General features: G+C 37.2%; 1 pseudogene; it reads left to right on the forward strand.

Annotated features, from left to right (window-relative positions):
* The first annotated feature begins 369 nt into the window (after positions 1-369).
* LOC131812111 (WD repeat domain phosphoinositide-interacting protein 3-like) lies at positions 370-7,174 on the forward strand (annotated as a pseudogene).
* The last annotated feature ends 7,587 nt before the right edge of the window (positions 7,175-14,761 follow it).

Below are 14,761 nucleotides of genomic sequence, written 5' to 3' on the forward strand. Positions count from 1 at the left end.
ATCCCCCAAATTGAAACCTTCCAAATCCTTTGTGTTCCTGAGTCAGAGTTTCTGATGACTTAATTTTTCAGGAAAAGTAGGGCAAAAGTTGATGATCAAAGGACATTTTTAGAAATCAAATGAGGTCAGAGATCACTGAGCATATCCATACCATCTGGGAGGCCAGAGCCAACAAAAACTGTTAAATCTTGAAAACACAAGTTGTCAGGGGCTTTGAAAGTTCTCTGAAGGTCGCTTATAGCCTTATGCATTTCAACTTTAATTTTATTCCTGGTTAAATGAAGTTATTGTGTTATTTCATGTGCACATATTTTTTAGGACACAAACTATGGGAACAGAGAAAGATGAATAAAATCAACAATCTACGCCATGAAGGCAAAAATACTAACATTTTGTTGGATTTCCTTTCAGTATTTTTCCATGAATACTTTTGCTCAAAGATAAAATCAAATTATCACAGTGTACAACTTAATTTCCTACTATGCTTCTTAACAACATAGGAGTTTCTCCACATTATTTATAGAAATACTAAATAAGTTTAGATGTTTGGGCCAGAAATGAAAAATTACACAGTGGAGTGGAAAGCCTGTCCCAACAGGGAGTTGAGAGCCGTAGGTTTCAGTCCCCACAGTCTTTTTTGGGGATACAAGTGTGGGTACCACTTTCTTTGGATGGCGAGGAGGATGAAATGGGTGGGCGAGGATGAGAATCACCTAATAAGGGTCTTAAAATATGGATCTAGATTCTAGCCCCAGATATTCTGATTCAGCCCCCTGAAGTAAGACCAAAGATCGGTATTTTTTAATGAGGATCCCGGGTGATCAAGCAGGAGATTCTCGGAGCACTCACTGAAAAGCAATACAGTAGATCCGTCTTAGTTTTCAGAAATTGTTATGGAGGAGCTGGAAAAGCACGCAGACAGTAAAGGAGGTGCAGGAGAGATACTAAAGTTGTCCTCAACTGCTTCTCTTCAATGCAAAACACCCAGGATAAGTGGCACCACAGGCATAGCATAGTTGGCAAAGGGCAACAGCCAACCCTTCAAGGCCCTCAGTCTTTCTCCCTGGAAAGTCTCTCATAGTCCCCTTGCTTTTCCTGTCTCTTCCCTTCGTTCCCGCTTCCTGTCCCGTTTCAAGCCACAAATTTAGTTCATAGCAGAGTTCATATGGGAAGCTAGGTCCCTCGACCCCTTTCCCAAGATCTTCCTACTGCACCATCCTTCCAATCCAGATTTTCTGGGTTCCCAATCAGTATCTCTTTCAAGAAGACTTTCCCAGTTCTCCAGTCTTTTCTGTGTTTCTACAGTAGCTTCCCCCACCCCTGTATGTTTGCTTCATTTACCTTAGCACCTAAAATAGTGCCTGGCACATACTAGGTGCTCAAAAATAATTGTTAAATAAAAGAATGATTACTATAGGGAAATAGTGAGGCAGTTTCTGTAAAGGGTAAATGACAAATATAATATAGTTAATTCTCTTACCATCCTTCACTACTGCCTCAAGTTATCCTGTACCTAGCACAGTTGCTGGAACAGAACATACATGCAATAATATTTTATGAATTCACAAATAAATATACAATCTCTTCTTAAGGCATTTATGGTTAAACGGTCCTAATGTAGTGCATTCTATGTAGTAGGGGTCTTCCTTTCTTGGTTAAGCTCTATTTTTTTTCAGATGCCAATATTTTGAAGTTTCATCTCTTATTTAGGAAGCATTCATAGTAATTCATCTTTTCTGAAACAGCAGGAGTGTATCATTTCATGCTATTACACATAGAGCTTGAGGTAGGATTTCTTTTTAAATTTCTTTCAATCGGTTGGCCTGATTTCCATCAGAATCTTCATTTTAAGTTGTTATTTTATCCTCTGATCAGAATAACTACTCTGTAAAGGAAAAGAATAAAATGTTCAAAGAAGATAGTTATGTCTATTGACATTGTGTTAAAATGCAAATGCAAGGCAAACTGGAAGACGTCAAACTGCCAAATAATCTGGATCATTTCTGAATTCAGGAGAAAAATTCAAATTACTCATTTTCTCTATAGCAAACCTCTGTATGCATATTCTTTGCAAGAAAAACAGAAGTGAACTGGAGGGTATTCATTCTTCATGCTTGGTTACACAGGGAGAACACCCACTGACATTTTCTAACAGATTTTCAAAAACAAACTTTCATTTAAAAACATGTGCCATGCATAATTATTTCAGAACCATTCTGGGTTTCAAAGAAACCCCAACCCCACCGTCTTAGCCGTAACCTGCCTCCATATACCTCTCATACCTGTCAATAGATCTCAAATATTGACCCTGTTTTGTTCACCTGTTGGTAGACTAACTAAAAAGTTGTATAGAATCCCTCCAGCTCTTTGCTTTCTGGTATAAGTCAGATATAAGTTTCCATAATTTAAGAGTTTCTTTGCTAACCCTCATCTCCCTATGTTCTCTGGCCCCCAATTGCTTCTGATTTTATCTCTTACATTCTTCCTTTGCCTTACTTCACACTAGCTTCTTTGATTTCCTGGCTGCTCCTTAGCCACTAAGCAAACTTCTGGCTCAGGGCCACTGGCCTTACCTTTGTCTCTACCTCCACAGTCCTCCTTTCCCTTTAAGCCAGCTTGGCCCACTTCCTCACTTCCTGGGGCCTTTGTTCAGATGTCAGCTAATCAAAGCGGCTACGTGCTCTATTTCTTCACTCTTCTTTTTATTTTTCCATAGCACTCATCACCCACTGACACATATATTTGATTGCTTTATGTCTACTACTGTGAATCTGAGTACATAGTAACATGAAAGCAGTGACTTTTTCTGTTTTCTTCACTGCGCCTACCTTAGCACCCAAAATAGTGCCTGGCACATACTAGGTGCTCAAAAATAATTGTTAAATAAAGGAATGATTACTATGGGGAAACAGCGAGGCAGTTTCTGGAAAGGGTAAATGACAAAAGTTCTGAGGTTTTAAAATAGCATTTAAAATATAGTTCCTGACCTTTATTCTCTAACACCTTTTCAGACAGCTATTAGAACCAGTGGCATTTATAGACTCCGCTTTCATTTCTGAGAGGAATCCCACCATTACTATCTCTTCTTCACACCCTTGTCTTTAAAACAGAGCTCCATTCTCCACAGAAATGCAGATTTGTAAGTGTCAAAAAATGGATAAAAATGGCATCATGAGCAAATTGTTTTATAGCCTCATGTTACATAAGACTAATATAAAAGTACAGTTCACTTAAAAAATAACTTTCCTAATGTAGCTTTGATGGATGAAATAGTTTCTTTGGTAAATCCACAATGATTTGATATTTAAGTTGTGTCCAGTTTTTTAGTTTTCTAAACTACACTGAGTTATCTATTCATGTGGAGAAATCTTTAAATTCATCTATAGATATTACTGTTGGATAACTTCCTAGATGTGGAATTATGTCAAAATGCATGACTTTATTTTTAAAGCTTTTGAAGCACACTCCCAAATTCCCTTCCAGAAAGATGGTAGCAATTTACCATCAGTGCAAGAAAGTGACTATTTATGGTGTCTGTATTAGTTAGGGTTCTCCAGAGAAACAGAACCAATAGGATATAAAAAGAGATTTATTATAAGGGATTAGCTCACCCAATTACGGAAACTGAGAAGTTCCACGGTCTGCAGTCTAACTGCTGGACATCCTGCAAAGCTGATGGTATAATTCAGACTGAATCTAAGGCTTGAGAACCAATGATATAAATTCCAGGGCAGGAGAAGGGATGAAATATCTCAGCACCAACAATGAGGCAGAAAAAAAGGGGCAAATTCCTCCTCTTCTGCCTTTTTGTTCTTTGTAGGCCCTCAGCACATCTGATGATGCCCCATGCAGGGGGCAATTTACTTTACTGCATCTACAATTCAAATGCTAATCTCATCCTGAAACACCCTCCCAGCCTTACCCAGAAATAACGTTTAATCAAATAATCTGGGCATCCCCTGATCCAGTCAAACTGACATTTAAATTTAATTATCATGGGGCATCTGACTAGCTCAGTTAGAGGATCATGCATCTCTTCATCTTGGGGTTGTGAGTTCGAGCCCCATGTTGGGTGTAGAGATTATTTAAATTTTTTTTTTTTTTTTAATTTAAACGTAACTATCGCAAATCTATTCCGGGTCAGTTTGGCACTCATCTTCCTCTCATTAAACTATACTTGATTTCCAAATAAAAACAATGATAAGGTTATAATTTCACCTAACATGATACGGCTATCGTATCTTCAACTGAGAACCTACTAACTCTTTCCCCAAAAGAGGACACAAAGTCTTTGGGTGATGTTTACTCTTCTTGATACCATGTAATTTAAACACTATAATGTAAAATTAACAATACTTAAATACTATGATAAAAAGTCAGTAAGTATGATAAAAAGTCAGTAAGTCTGCCTTATGTTACATGATAAGGGGATAATAGGAAAACAAAAATATTTGATACACACACAAAAATTGTGTTTTTCACAACGGAATAAAGAGGAATATATCCCTTCTTTCATTACCATTCTGTATTGCCTTGTATAACCAGTTCAGCTGGCCATGGTTTTCTTCCTGGTGTGGTGAGACTGAATGTTTGTATCACTCCCACTCACACCCAAATTTGTGTTGGAACCTAATCCCCAGTTTGATGGTAATTAGAGATGAGCCTTTGGGAGGGGATTAGGTCATGAGGGTAGACCCTTCACAAATGAGATAGTTCCTATATAAAAGAGACTCCAGAGCGCTCCCTTGTCCTTTCTGACCTGTGAAGACGCAATAAGAAGGCCATGTAAAAATCAGGTCTTCAGGTTAGCAGGTCCTCACCAGTCACTAAATCTGCCAGCAACCTGATCTTGGATATCCTAGCTTCTAGGGTTCCGACAATAAGTGTTTGTGGTTGAAGCCACCCAGTTTATGGTGTTTTGTTATACCAGCCTAAACAGACTAGGATGATGTCCATGAAAACACTAGCTATTCTTATTCCTTAAAAATCTTTGTTCAGTTGGATAGGTGAAAACTTCGTTTTGCATTTGTTTTGCTCCTACTGTGGTTAAAATTTTTACGACTGTTGACCATTTATAGATATTCCTGATCCATTTTTTCCGTTTTCTTATTGAATTGTAGGAAATGTTATATACATTTTGACTATTAAATCTTTGTTATATTTATGTAAAATTTTCTCCCTTTTTTTGACCATATATGTACCTCTTTTGTGATATTCTCATTCCTCTGGTTTTTTACATTTCTCTTACTGGTTTTCAGGAAATTTTTATGTATTAAAATATTAATATTATGATTATTATAAAACATTTTTTCTCTTTTTTTTTTTTTAGATTGATTCTGGGTGTTTTTTATGTAATCAAGTCTGTCACCTCTTTTTATTGCTTCTGAACTTTGCAACATATTTGGTTGGAAAGTTCTCTCCAAAAAATTTTTTGAGGGTTTTTAAGGAAATATCAAGTTCTTTCAGAATGTAGACATTATTTTGGTACAATGATTAGTCTAACATTTGTTATTTAATCTTTCTCTACAGATATAGATCTTTCATCTGTAGATGTTTCTCAAGTGACTTTATTGTATTCTAAATTATTTATATTTACATAGATCTTTTTCTTGACTTTCTATTCTTTCCATTGTTTCCTTCTAAGCTCATATTGTATTACACCAATTACTACTACTTTATACAAAGTCTGTTTTAAATTTTATTTTATTTTTTCAATGTTCCAAGATTCATTGTTTATGCACCACACCCAGTGCTCCATGTTTTGTTTTTTTAATTGTTCAGGGCCATACCCTTCTGTTTCATCTTTTCAACATTTCCTTCACTAGTCTCAAAAATTGTTTCATTCTAATAATGTGCCAAAAGTCCCATTGGAATTCCTTTGAACCCAATCATCTTTCAAAAAAATATAACGTGTCAATAATATTTTGTTATGTAATATACAAAATAATAGTAATAAAAAGGATGAAGCCCTGTACAGCTCATTGCATTGCCAGGTGGGTGCACCAGGTGCCCAGAAGCCTCCCGGTGTGCAAGCACTTCTAGCACCAGGGTGGCCTGACCCCACCTCCAGGTCCCCCCAAAGAGCATTTCACTCCAACTCTTTAAATTTAGTTGTTCGTAGAAAAAGCCAAAATCCTCTTCCAATAAAATGATAACCTTGAATAATCTAAAAAAGAGTTATTAAAATAAAATTTGCAGGGCACCTGGGTGGTTTAGTCAGTTGAGCATCTGACTCTTGATTTTGGCTCAGGTCATGATCTCAGGATCATGAGATTGAGGCCTATGCAAGCTCCAGACTCAGTGGGGAGCCTGCTTCAGATTCTCTTCCTCCTCCTCCCCCTCTGTCACTCCCCACACATGTGCTCTTTCTCTAAAAATAAATAAATCTTTTAAAAAATAAATAGAATAAAGTTTTCTACAAAAGTTAAGGAGGTCACATTGAAATGAGATAGAATCATGGTCATCTTGGACCCCATAATTAAAGTGTTTACATGCATACACAATCCCTATCAGTTGCATGCTATAACCCTGCCTAACCCTTTGTGTCTTGTATAGTGATAGTAGCAATTCTTTCTTGGCCATTTGGACATGCAGCTAGGCATGTGCAGCTTGTGGACTTGGCCGGCATCAAGAAGCTGCCTATGGACATTCCTGCATAGAAGGGCATCCTGAACTACATTGCTGTCAGCCTGTAGGGAGCACAAATTGCAATCTGAAAAAGGGACTCTTAGAAAAATATTTGCTGCTTCATCAGGGCATTGAATTCTGGAACCACAAAGAGGCTCTCAAGCAGCAAATACTTATCTCATTTACTTCAGTCAGGATGCTTCCCCCTCTTCTGTGTATCTAGTGACCAAGGCATGGTGCACATTTTTGCTGCCTAAGATCCAAAGAAGAAATAAACAGTCTAGTTTGGTGTTACCAACTTTCCTCCAACATGCTTCAGTTCTAAATAGAGTTCTCCCAAATTTCAGGTTCCCTCAGGCTCTCCATGCGTTTGTGCTTTTGGAACAGACTCAAATGTCATTTCGGTCTGCCCAGAAGTCAGCTCCTATACACATTCCTATTCAGCTGCATGGAGGAATGCATCCAGGATGCATATGTGCAGTTTCTAGGAATGAGCAATGACAAACTGTGGTTCTTCACAAGTGTGTGCCATCAACACCCACACTGACCACCCCACAGAAGTGCTGGGGTGCTGAGACGCACCCAGTAAGCCCAGGAGCTTTGTGGTATCATTGACTGGAGTAGCTAGTCTTCCCATGGGGCAGAGCTAGGTGTTATAAATGAGGAGAGTCAGTTTTATTCAGGGTTAAAACTAAATTTCTCTGTTACGTGTAAGGAACAAGGTAATTCATAGACTTTAAAAATTAGTCATTTAATTTAGAACCTACAAAAGAAAATATTCAACATCTCTTTCAACAAAGGGATATTCGAAAGAGAATGTCCTCGGGTGATTTCTGTCAGTGTTGAGCACAATACCTCAAATAATGCTTCATTCTGTCATTTCTACTTCCCTTTCTTGCCATCTTTTTTCTGTCTTCAACATTTTTAAGATTAGCTACAAAACAGTATTTTGGGAATGAAAGGCACATTACATTTTTTAAAAAATATTGAGTAACTTCCACAAGTTATGTTAAGTACTGTTTGTGGTGTATCTAATTTTCTTAAATTCCTGATAAAGAGATTTAATTTTGTGTTTTTGATTTTAGCACTTAAAATCAACATAGCAGCATAGCACATTTTCAAAAATATGGTAAAAAGACTAAAGAGGCTAAAAAGCACGAGCGGAATATGATAATTATGAACGTTGTGGTCTTGAACTTAACCCAGGTGTCCTTAATGGGTTCCCATGAGCAACATGAATGACAGTCCAGACTCGATAGCCTAACCACCTTGCACAGTAAAAAAAAAAAAAAGAAAAAAAAAAAAGCCCAAATTCTTCCATTGGGGCATTCCTGAGCATTCCAAAGTATCTATGATACAAAGAAATTTTATTTCCTTTTTTTAAAATTTATTTCCTTTTTTAAAGATTTTTATTTTTATTTTTTAAATTTATTTGACAGACAAAGATCACAAGTAGGCAGAGAGGCAGGCAGAGAGAGAGGAGAAAGAAGAGGAAGCAGGCTCCCCGGCTGAGCAGAGAGCCCAATGCAGGGCTCGATCCCAGGACCTCGGGATCATGACCTGAGCTGAAGGCAGAGGCTTTAACCCACTGAGCCACCCAGGCGCCCCTTTATTTCCTTTTTTAATTCAAAAGAGGAAGATAAAGAAGACCAATACTCTAGTAGAAAACTGGTAATAAGACATAGAGAAACAAATCACAGAAAATAGTGGTGCAATAAGCACTATGAAAACATCCCAACTTCATATTTAATGAAGAAAAGTAATCATTAATTATGTGTCATGTTTTACCTGTCAATATAAACTCCTGGTGCAACTGCATATTAGTAATACCTGCCCCAAAAGCAACTGGACATTAACTGGCAAAAGCTTTCAAAATATAGCTTACACTTGAACCTAATGATTTTAGTCCTAGGATTCTACTCTTAGAAAATCACCAGAGATGTGGAGATGTGAAGAATGATTCATGTACAGGGATGAACGTTGCAGAGTTCTTAAAATATAGAAAATTGGAAACAACTTAAATGCCCAATTGTAAGTTAGTCATTGCATAATTTATGGAATAGCCTTCTGGTACAATATTATATAGCTACTAAAATATTGTTTTCAAATAACATTGACTATTATAGGAAAATGCTCATTGCATAATTTAAGTGAATAGAAATAGGTGATAAATATATAATATGTATGTGTGTACATGGAAAGGAGTGTGAAATATTTACAATAGTTATTTCTGGTTCCTGACTTTATGAATAATTTTTATTTTCTCCTTTATATTTTAATTGTCAGGATTTTAATGTAAACCTATAATCACTTTTAACAGAAAAGCATTAAATTTTATTTTAATACCTAGTAACTTTAGGGAAAAATAATCTGTGAAACACAACACATTTCACTTCCAAAATATATTGCATTCTCATGAAGTTTTTGTTTCATTTCTAATTCTAAATTTGTGATTTAAACTTACCTTTGTGAAATAACATTCTTAGTTTTAGTAAGTGACATTTTAGCACTTGTTATTCTACTGGGAAATTGTACCAGACTAACTCTCCGCTCAAACTAGTAGAGATTGATGGGCACATATGTTGAGTAATGCACACTGATTTTTCACAGGAATGGAAACATTTGTAGAGATTGATAGAGCAATTCTTTTCAGACAATATACACTTTTGCTTTTTCAGACATTCACACTAAAATAAGAAAAAGAAACTGTTTTCTTAGCTTGATCTTTCTACTTCTCTATTTGTTTTGGGTTAAAAAGCATGCAGATCTTCTGAACTTGCATGTCTGGGAAGAAATGCTCTGGATGAAGCAAACATAAACAAAATACAAATAAACAGAAACTCCATTAACACGATGTTCCTTGAGTACATGCACAACCCTGAGAAAAGCATTTAAATGCATTATATCTTGGATTTTGTGTTTTAAAAACTTGAGATACTAGTTGTGTTATCACTGTGGTTTTAAATTTTCCATCTCAAAAAGGCTTCACTTCCTCTTTAGGTCCAGGAGGCCTTGCAATAGTCCTGCCCTCTTTCACCCACATAACACCACAGAGATTTTCTAAACCACCAATCTGATTACGTTTCTCTTCTTAGGAGTCTTCAAGGGCCCCTCCTTCAGGATAGTTGTAAAGAGTTAAGCACTGATTTGAAGGATCTTTAATCCGCTTTCTCTGCCTCAATGTCTATCCTTCCTTACTATTCTAACCCCTGCTACTCCTCAGTCTATGTTCTGGCTGTCAAGATTTTGCAAACAGACTGGGCTATTTCCAGATGATGTGTCTTTGTTGACTGTTCCTTCTGCATCAAATGCATTTCCCTGGCTTCTTCGCCTAGCAAGAAAAACTTCATCCTATAAAATGCATCATAGATGTAATTGTGTTGGTGAAATTTTGCCTGCTTGCCCCACGGTAAATTTGTCTTTCCTTCCTCTTTACTCCCACCCCACCCTTAAGTCTGTTTTAGACCATTTATTGTGCTATTATCTATGTATATATGACTTATGGCTGTGCTCTCCAGGAGACTGTGGGCTCTGTGAGTTTCCCATTGCTCCAGATACTCAAGTCTAATGCTAGAACCAAAGGGTGAGGCAGACTGTAGTACCCAACCTTCAATGGATGGTTTAGCACGGTGACTATGGGCACCCCTTTCAGTTCTCAGCATATGGGAGTCCCCTGCCCATCTTGCCCTTCTGCCTGGGGAAGGGAGAGGGGAAAATTGTTCCTGGGGGCTGGGGCAGGGGTGAAATCCCTGGTATCTGTGCATCTTTTCCAACTTTAATCAGCAACTTTAATAAATACATCTCTTTCTTGCTGTTTCTTGAGATCCCAGGGCTCTGATAAATGAAAAGTAGCTCTCCTTACTATAAAACATTTGAGGAAACTGCTGAGCTAATAATAACCAGTGTTATTAAACATTTGCTCTGTGGCAGGCATTCTTTGAAGGGCTTTCTGTTTATTAATGCACTTTGTCCTCATGGTAACTCCATGAGGTGAGTATCATTAGTGTAGATGAGAAAAATGCAAACATTCATAAAATTTGTTTGGTTATACACTGCAAGTAAGTGGCAGACCTGAGATTCCAACCTAGGCAGTAGGATCCAGGCTTCTACAGCCATGATCAAGGGTACCTTGTCTTCAGAACTCTTGCTGCCCTCTCAAACTGTTATCCTCTGAACAGTTGTGGAGCTCAAGGTCAACACGAACTGAACATAACTGTTTTTTAAAGTTGTTTTCTTTCAAAGTCTTTCATTCCTACTTACACATTGCAGCCATTTTACCTGACAATGCACAAATCTGATCATGTTGCTCCTCACCAAAGCAGCCCTTCGATATCACCCCCACGGCCTTGGAGATTGTGTCCCGAGCATAAAATGAAAAGCCTTGCATGAGAGGGGCTCACTATTTTAGTGTCAGATGTGGGCTTGGTAAAAGCTAGAAACGAAGTACGTAATTAGGCCATAAGGAAACCCTGAGTGCAGCTACAAGATCTAAGGCTCACTGGAACATCTACGCCCTAAATGCCCCAGAACTTCCCCCAGATACATTCTTCCATGCATCACACAAGTTGTTCCCTGCATGACCTTTCCCCCTCTTCCTGAGAAATTCTTATCTATCCTAAAATGTTGAGCTAGGCCAGACTACAAAAGAACCCCCGTGGAGACTTCAGCAGGAATACTGCTGGCGGCTGGAGTGCTTTGGTCCTAAAGGGGCCCTAAAGTGTTTTGAGTGGTCTCTCACTATATCCATTCAGCCTATACCCTTTATGACCTGTAACTGTGCCACAGTTGTTGATTTCTGGGTTTTCTTAATGTGTCATGAAGGCTTCTACCATTCTGGCCATTGCCTACCCCAAGGGTATAATTGAAATATCACGGTGTCTGCCTGTGTCTTGCCTTTCTCCATCTTTCTCCTATGCCTTTCTCCTATTCCTTCTCTTTTCCATGTTTCCATGTTATTTTGTTTATACCTCCACTAGTACTAACTCTCCTTGTGTAATGATTCATAATCATATATCTGTCTTCCCTTACTAGACTATTAACACCTTAAGGATAGGGTACCCATTTGTTCCTACTTGCGTCCATCTCAGTATCTAGCAGATAGCAGGTGGTCATAAATGTTTAATGAATGAACTAATAAATGTAGCTTAAAGCAGCAACTCTCTGCTTCTTCGTCAATTGGTGGAGCAGACGGAACAGCCAACTGTATGAACAAAAGCCATCAAGCATGTCCAACAAAAGTGACTGAGTGTGTATCAGGAGGCAGTAAAGTAAACAATATCTCAAGGGTCACAGCTGTTTCACTCTGCCTTTCAGCCAAGAAATGCCATGATTTACTTTCTGCTCTTGCCAAGGATGAAGAAATAAAGTCATAAACAAAAAGTGAAGGAGTGAGGAATGACTCAGTTTGGATGGACAGGTCAATCTGCTTGCCCACCTGTGGCCAGGCAAGCATGATCAAAGAATAATATACTTTCCCCTTCTGTCCCATTTCAGTCTCTATTCTTTAACAGAAATGAAAGGATCTTCGGTGAGAAATGTAGCTTCAAACTTGATATCACTATCGAAGTTGGTTTTATAGACAGATGATTTTGGGTATCCCCAACATTGTAGGGACTGTTTCAAAATTTCTGCCCCCGAATATACTCTTCTTGCTTCAGGTTGCTAAATTCTAAGAGTACTCTTATGCAGTACCTATTTCACAGGGGTAATAGGGTGATTTAACAGATCAGGAATTGACAAATGTAGAAACTCCTAGGATAGCACACTTGGTAGGTGCCTAATAAATGTTTTTATTTTAATTTATTTTCCTATAATAGTTTAAGTTCAAAAACAAATTGTGTATATGGAGGGTTTGGAGGAACAAGGTCAATATGGCAGTTTATATGTATTTTACTTTGGAAATTTTACATTTATTAAAGTAGCATAGATACATAGTAAAAGTTCAAATAGTATAAAGCAATACTAAATGTCCTCTCCCCAAACCTGTGCTTAGCATGGTTATTCTAAACAATATGCTGAAATCTGTTTTTTTTTCCCCAATGTGTCAGTTTCACTTTCTTGTGAAAGATTAAGAAATTTTATATGATTTATATTAATGTGATTACTTAATTCTATTGGTTTCATTTTTAGCTCTACATCATGTAGATTATTCCTTAATACCTACCATTTAAATAATTAAATTATATATTTGCAGAACCTCATACCCAATGGTTTACAGGTAAACTGACTCATGGTGGGAGGAGCTGATCTGTAGCACTGGTTTATTTTTGTGGCAAATTTCAAGCTACCAACCTGACTGTACATTCCCTTTTATAATTGTGATCATATTCAATGTTTTTCCTATGGCTTATAATTTTTTTTAAAAAATCAGCAAGCTGCATTTACAAAATTATGGTTATGCAAATGTTATTCAATATAGAATGTTATGATTTCTCATAGAGAAAAAAAATGTAATCCTGATGGGAAATAAAGTAGATAATCAAACTACAGTTTTCGAATTCCAATTTTGTTTTAGGAATAATTAAATCTGTCATTCTGAAGGAGAACATGGTTCTTCCAAAATTCTGAAAAGAAAATACAAGGTACAGGAACAACAGATAATAGGAAATATGTGCTTTACATAATTTTGATTATAGAAGCATGCTGTTTTGTAAAACACTTGGGAGGACATCCAGAACTCTTAGTATAATTAAGGGTTACCACCAAAATGAGAACAGAGACAGAAAATTATTTCCTAGTCATATTAAAAAGATACCACAAAGGAAGCAACCAGAAATATGGCCCTAGATTCCTAGCAGGAATTTGAGTGGTATGAAACAAAGGAAAGACAGGCTTGTGGTTTTGTTTAAACATGTAAATTCATGACTTCTTGCCTGAGAAATATTGGCAACTGCAGACTTGTTGCTTCTCCAAGAACATGTAAATGCAAAATTGCCTCTCTTCTTTGACCCATTTTCTCTACTGGTTTCCATCATTTGTTAGAATAATGGGAGTTTCTGTGATGATTAAAATGTTTTATTTCTTCACTATTCAATTTTATTCATTCATGCATTCGTTCAACAGTAGTCACTAGCCACATGTGGCTCCTAAGCACTTGAAATGTGGCTACTACAACTAGGAAAGAAATGTTTCTTTATGTAATTTTAATTCCATTTACATTTAAAAGCCACATGTGGCTAGTTGACTATGTACTGGCAATGCAGTTCTTTAAAAAGTTGCAGATAAAGGAAAGACAGAGATGCCTCCACTGGGGGCTCTATAGTTTGTCTTGGGAATGAAACAATCTGCTCAGCTACTACTTAGGAAGTCCTCCTTGCCCTGGAGTTCTGGGTCACACGGTCAGGAGGAAATGAGAGGCAGCAGTTTGATGACATTAAATCTGTGCTACTGGAGGCTGAATATTCTAAGCATGAAAATCAAATATGGTCTATTCCATTTCATTCTCTTTATTGCTCAAAATCATGATATATTTGGTTTTGGTTCATATTTGGGCTATGATATTCTTGCATATATCTCTTTATCTCTGGATATTCTAAATGCTTTTGTTTTATCTGGTGAGCAGAAAAACCATATGCCTTCAAACTATTAAGAACTTCCGTTTGCTTTTTATTAAATGCTATATGGTTTTGTTTGTTTGTTTATTTTAATGCTATATGTTTAATGGGCTCCACTTTTCATGAAGACGCTATTCTCAGGACCCTGTGAATTCCTACTCTTGCTTTAGACCTCTTGCTTTCTTTACCTGTTCAACGGCTGACATTTTGGGTTTTCTTGTCATATTTTTGAGTTCATTCATTCATACAGTCAATAAATATTTGTTGAATAACTAAATGTCAGATACTCTCACAAACACTGGGAAATCAGTGGTGAACACAATCAAGTCTCTGAAATCATGAAGTTTATATTTCAGTAAGGGGAGCCACCAGGTAAAGAAAGAAAATAATATGTCAGGAAGTGAAAATAAAGCAGAGAAGGGGGATGGGGAATGCTGTGAATGGGGAAAGATAGGCAACTATTTTAGAGGTTGGTTATGAAAGACTTTAAGATGGCATTTAGAACCGAAGCCAAAAAGGGAGCAGGAGAAAGGCACGTGAATATTTGGTAAAGAACATACCAAGCAGAGGGAACAGCAAAT

Source organism: Mustela lutreola, chromosome 12, assembly GCF_030435805.1.
Source record: "Mustela lutreola isolate mMusLut2 chromosome 12, mMusLut2.pri, whole genome shotgun sequence".
Lineage (NCBI taxonomy): Eukaryota > Metazoa > Chordata > Mammalia > Carnivora > Mustelidae > Mustela > Mustela lutreola.